Genomic DNA, 5,950 nt, shown 5'->3' on the forward strand with positions numbered 1-5,950 from the left:
AGGGTTAAATTCTTTTGTGACATTGATAGCAAGCATTCAACAGCTGTTTCGGAACTTGTCACTGTTCTTGCGTGAAGTGCAAAGAGACCGTTCTTCACAGGAACTGTAAGAGTAGCTAATTCTTTGTTCAGAGTGATCGCGGTTTTCGATGCGGAGACAGACCAATTGTCCGTCATTAGACATGCCATCGAAATCAGGTTTCTTCTCATTTTCGGAACAAATAGAACGTGCGCTAATTCCAGTATGATCCGATTTGGGTCTGAGTCTACGCTCAGAAAGATGGTTCCTTCACCAAGAGCGAGCAATTTCTGAGTGCCGCCAACTCGAACAATACGAGGTGTACGGAACTCCGAATATTCACAAAGGGTTTGAAGGATTTGCAGATGTGGTGTGAGGCACCTGAATCGATTAGCCATGTGTCCGTATCATACGTCTCGTGATTGTCATTCCAGGCACAAAAGATGTTTATGTCTTCAGGATTTTCAGAGATCTCCGTGAGATGAGCATTCGCTCGAGTGGGTCGACGTTGGGGTTGAGTGTTTCGACGAGTGTGGGGAGACGAGTGGGAGGAGTTATTAGTGTTTCGATTCCAGCTTGTTCTGTTTGATCTTTGATTCGGGTAGCGAGTTGGGTTTCTAGAGTTCGAGTAGGTGGGGTTTTTGTATCTGTTTTGAGAGTAGCGAATGGGTTGTCTGAATGAGCGATTGTGGGTGGGGCGAATGTTGTGTCTACGAGAAGAGTTCAGAGACATTCTCGAAAATAGAGCTGTAGGATCTGGGTTACGATCGTATTTTTCGTTTTCTCTTACGAGTAGCTTCAGCTTCGACGATTGATATCAGAGATGTGAGAGATGAAGTGCTTGTTGGTGTGAGAGTGCAATTGGCTTTGAAGTTTTCCCATGAGGGTGGTAGCGAATGAATTAGTCTAGAGCAGACCATAGAAGTGTCAAGGCTTGTGCCAGTTGCTGTGACTTTGTTGTTGAGTTCTCGGAATTTGTTTATATTGTGATTTACTGATTTTCCAGGATTGTATCTGAAGTTGATCAAGTTTGCGAGAGCAATTGATTTCGCTTGAGCAGTTGTTTTCTCAAAATTGTCGACGATGATTTTGTAGATATCTTTCGCTGTGCTATCTGCTGTTTTGCCGTAGAACTTAGAAGTGAGAAGGTTTTGATCGATGGAGTTCAAAAGGACAGCTTTTGCGAATGTATTCAGTCTGTTGTAGTCGGGATCGGTTAGAGGAACCGTTCCTTGTGTCATTTCCCACGCTCGAGGTTCTGTCATCAGTATCACGGGAATCACTGTTTTCCATGCTAAGAAATTGTGACCATCCTGTGCTAGAACTACGTTATTGAGATTTGCGTATGTTCGGTTTGGACCAGACGTGCTTGCGGAATCTTTCTTCGAATCGGCCATGATTTTCGAAGAATCAGACGGGACTAGTAAGAAACCGTCACTCTCGATTTCGTCCAGCGTCTTCGGAGCAAAAAGAGGAAACAGCTATGTCGAGTGAACCTGTGCAGCAGCTAGTTACTTCAGTTCGAAAGTAACTTACTTCTGAGTTGAGAGCGGCAGTTGCCGACGTACGTATCGAGCTAAAGGGCTGATAACGTGTTGTTCCTAGATTGGTCGAAGGCTAGGTTCGGTAGATCAGCGGGACACGTACGAGCTCAGAGAGGACAACCGGAGGTTGAGATGGGAGCACACCACAGTGATTTTATTGGAGAAAGTGTCGTCTTATATATCGGTAGGTTGACCCTCTCCGAGAGGCACAGTTCGTAAGGCATCGAGTGAGATTTCCAGATGGTTACTAAATACGGAATCAGAAGAGAGGCCTGATGAGTGGAGCCTCTGACATGTGTCAGAGCTGGAGCCTCTGGCACGTGGCACAGTACGGAGTCGGGGTTTACCGAAATAGATATGACAGAAAGTTTAGCTTAGAAGAATGAGTGTAGCTATTCTAAAGTTAGTCCCAACAGAGACATTGTGCTGGAGTTGGATGTACGGAATCCGGGCGAGTTCTTCTAGAAGCTGCGGTGGATGTCGTTCGCGAAAGACTGAGCCGCCGAGGAGACTCAACCGGACTTTTTGCTGTTCAGCGGCTCGAAATAAACCTGGCTGGCTTCGGGGCTCAAAAGGGAGCGTCTGAAACAAGAAGGGCGAGACCACTGACCTCGAGAAGTTGCAGCAGACCCTCGAGTCGCTGCTCGCCCGTGCCTGGCAGCGAAAGTTCAAAGAGGCGAATTTCAAGGATGTTGTCGCCTTGTACGAGAGAATCTATTTGCTCTACAAGGTGGCAGCGATGAGGACCTCGGTGGCGAGGATCAGCTGCACGAAGGGTGGGCTGGCCGGACATGCGGCACCTCAGTGTTGTCGGACTCAGTGTTCCAAATGCAAGAAACGAGGGCGCGTTACAGCAAGTGTCCGGGAGAAGCGGATCCCTCGCAGTCGAAGATGGAAGGGTAGGCTCGTCGGGTGGAGCTCATCCTGGACGATGCCGTGTTCGTGAATTCGATCCCCGAACAACGAGAAATCAGCGTAAACCTAGACAAGGTAGAAGACAAATTCGAGCCGGCGCTGCTCGATTGTGGAAGTTTCCATAATCTAATTACTGCGACGACGCTGAAAATTTGAACAGGAGAGCTCTCATTGAGGAAAACCTCAATACGATTCCGAGCGATAAACACGACCGGGCTACAATTCCGCGGCGAGGTCGGCATGAGAGGTGAGCTGGGAGCGCACGAGGCTCTGCCTGGAACTCATAGTAGTCAGGGACACCTTTGGCGATCTGATCATCGGAAAACGGGGGCAGATGAGCTGAGGTGTGGCTCCAAGCGCGGAGAACTACGGAAAGCGATGCTCGGTCGCAGTTGTTGGAAATCCGGTACGAGTCTCTCTCAGCCATTTAGCAGTTCGAGGTCGGATGTCCAATCCTTGCAAAGTGATCTAGCCATCGTGAGCCGCCCTGCTGGTCAAGAATCTGTAGAAGGTCCCGGCTCACTACCAGGAGCGAGACCGGGTAACCTTGGCTGAGATGGTGGGGGCAGGACTGATTCATAAGGGGGACTTGCAATATTCTTCAGCTGCATTGCGGATACCAAAGGAGAAGTCAAAAGAACTCCGGTTGGTAATAATTGATTTTCGAGAGCTGAATAAAATCACCGTCGAAGATCCTTTCCCCATCTCGGATATTTATACGTACCTAGTTTTTCTGAGAAAATAAATCCTTCATTGATCGAACCATCTGATCTGTCATACGTAAGCTACTCCGCCAAAGGCCCACTGGCCCGTGTTACGGATGTAGGTATATTATTAAATACTGTCCGCTGTGAGTAAGGCAGCTCGGTTCGGATTCTTCTCTATTCTTGACATCCGGGGTGGGTGCTGGCATTTCCCGATGGTGGAGGAAGATATGCCGGAGACTGCGTTCGTAATCCTCGACGAATTTCAGTGAAGCGCTCCCTTGAATCGATCGCACGAGAGCAAAGTTATTTATGTATCTTATGTATTTTGAAACACCGACACAGACGTGTGAATAAACGACTTATGAGGATTATGTAAAGCTGATGTAGCTGAGGCGTCCAGCTCCGCCAACCCGATCGGTGCAAGGAACGTCGGGCTGGTCCGTAGACTGTACGTAACCCTCGGTTGCTATCGGCATACCCCTGACGGAAAATCTCGCATTTCTGCGGATTGATGGTGACGCCCGTGGAGCTCGTGGGGTCCCGTATGAGCTGAAGGGGTTCGGCCACCATATCAGGGTCGGGATCCGCAATCGTGAGGTCGTCGAGGTGGGAGACAGCCAGGGCAGACTTGAGACGATGGAGAATCGGTTGCAATACCCAGTTGAAAAACAGAGGGGCCCCGAGATGGCTATGGAACGCGTTTATGAAGTCGATCCTCAGAAGAAAGCAACTAGGCGTCTTCTTCAAAAAAGAGCGAGTGGCATGAACCGCGGCCTCGGCTCCAGATGTCGCGGATTCTTCGGAGCTCGATTTTGGCAGCCAGGCGACGGACGGAAAACAGAGATCGCTGTGGGACGCAGGCGGGTCGCGCTTTTCTTTGACTGAGCAACCAGCCAAGCTCAAAACACCACGTCTCGGATCCCATGCGCAGTGTCTCCAGCCGCTATCCGAGTGCATACCTTAGCAAGAGCCCAAAGGAGTCGGCAACGTAACGTTTGACTTTGATCAATGATTGTTGGAAGATGCGCGGGGGCTTATCCCGTCAGGACGAATGCCGTGAGCCGCCGCACAGTGGGCCAAATGGCCGAATTAGGCGGACAAAAGTCGAGCTCGAAATTTGACGCCCCACATAGCGTCGGAATCTCGTCGGAACATGGGAAGACGCGGGCGACAATCCTTTCCGACTCCGCTTCGATCAAAATGAAGTGGAGAGACAGCCAAAGTCGATGATTCATACGATTCCAGAGGAGCTTGTTTCCGCGAGTTTTCTCATTTGTGTTTTGTTGTTTCGAAAGAGTATCGACAAAGATATCGGAATGGAAAAAGGAACACGCCGTGAGTTGAAGTCCGCATTCAAGACCATTTGAGAGCGGACGATCGGTCTTTACGGTCTTAAATAGAGTGTTCCTTCGAAACCTAATTTCCATAGAATCAGGAGGAAGTAGATTATTCAATACGAGACATGCCCCCCGTGTCCCCTCGCTGAAATATTTTTTTTTCAAAGTTCCGGCTCTAAACTTCGCAGAAAAGTTGTTGACAGACCACGCTTCGTAGCGCTTCTCGAGTTCAGATGCCCCAAACAGGGGGATCGTAAGACCTTCGAGACTAACTTGCTGTTTTCAGGAATCGAGATTTCTGTGCCGCGGGTTCAATTTTTCGATGTTTGGCGTCAGTGTCCGGATGACAACGGTCCAGATTCACTTATACGATGGATTTTTTCGCAATGCGTAGACAGCGTGGAAGAGTGCCGTTTGATCAACCGACGAGATTTGAGGCATGAAGTCAGTCGTATTATTTCGAATCTTCGCAAGAAGCACAAGAAATGGCGTCAAGGCCGCGATGAACTCGTTCGTTTGTTTCGTTGATACTTCAGCATCAATGAATCCGGGCAAGCATCTCATCGTTGTGACAGAAAAAGAGTCAGACAGTAGTGTCTTGTTGTCTCTTTCTCGAAAAGGCGCCAGACCAGCTCCTGGCTTCCCTTTGAGAAATTCCGAGCTCCGACCCAAGGCATCGAACACGAGAGCTAGATCATATGAGAAGTTTGTCAAGGGGGGGAGAGCGAGTATTCCAGTCCGCATGATTTCGTTTCACGAGCTCCGGTTCCGTGATACGCGGGGTTTGTATTGAGCGGAGATTCGAATTCGTGTATCTCGAGCTTCGGAACATCGAATTAGACAAGCAGCGTCGGATTCGAAGTGTGAAATAATTTTTTCCACCTATTTGGCCATTTTGCCCACTGTGCGCCGCCGCAGAATTCCGACGTTCGCGCTCGAATGTCAAATTTCAAATCATTCGACTTTCGGGCGCGAACGTAGTGAAAGGCGCATTGTTGTCGCGACTTTCATCGGAGATCCCGAGATTGCCCTCTGCTCGCTGATTGCTTGTAAGCTCGCTCCCGTCCAATAGCTTCCACTTTACCGGAGTGAGTTCTCCTCTATTGCCAAGATGTCGAACGGATTCAGAGCAAGAAACAACCTGGAGCGGTACGTTAACGAATCCGGGGCAGCCATACTGACCGTCGAAGAAGATCTTCTCAAAGGCAAGGTATAATGTAGAGCTCATTACACAAGGTATGCAAGAAAGCCATCAGAGCGAAGAAGAAATCCCACGAGACTCAGCACCTCGAATCAAAATGTCACACGAAGGCTCTCGCTCACAGAGACGCGTACAGCCAACAGCTAGCCTCTCCAAGTTGCATCGAGCTCTCATCGAGGGAGATCATGTTCTCCATGGTGCCGAACGCTGGTGTGCTCGAATATCCCT

This window comes from Galendromus occidentalis, unplaced genomic scaffold (assembly GCF_000255335.2).
Source record: "Galendromus occidentalis unplaced genomic scaffold, Mocc_1.1 scf7180000077459, whole genome shotgun sequence".
NCBI lineage: Eukaryota > Metazoa > Arthropoda > Arachnida > Mesostigmata > Phytoseiidae > Galendromus > Galendromus occidentalis.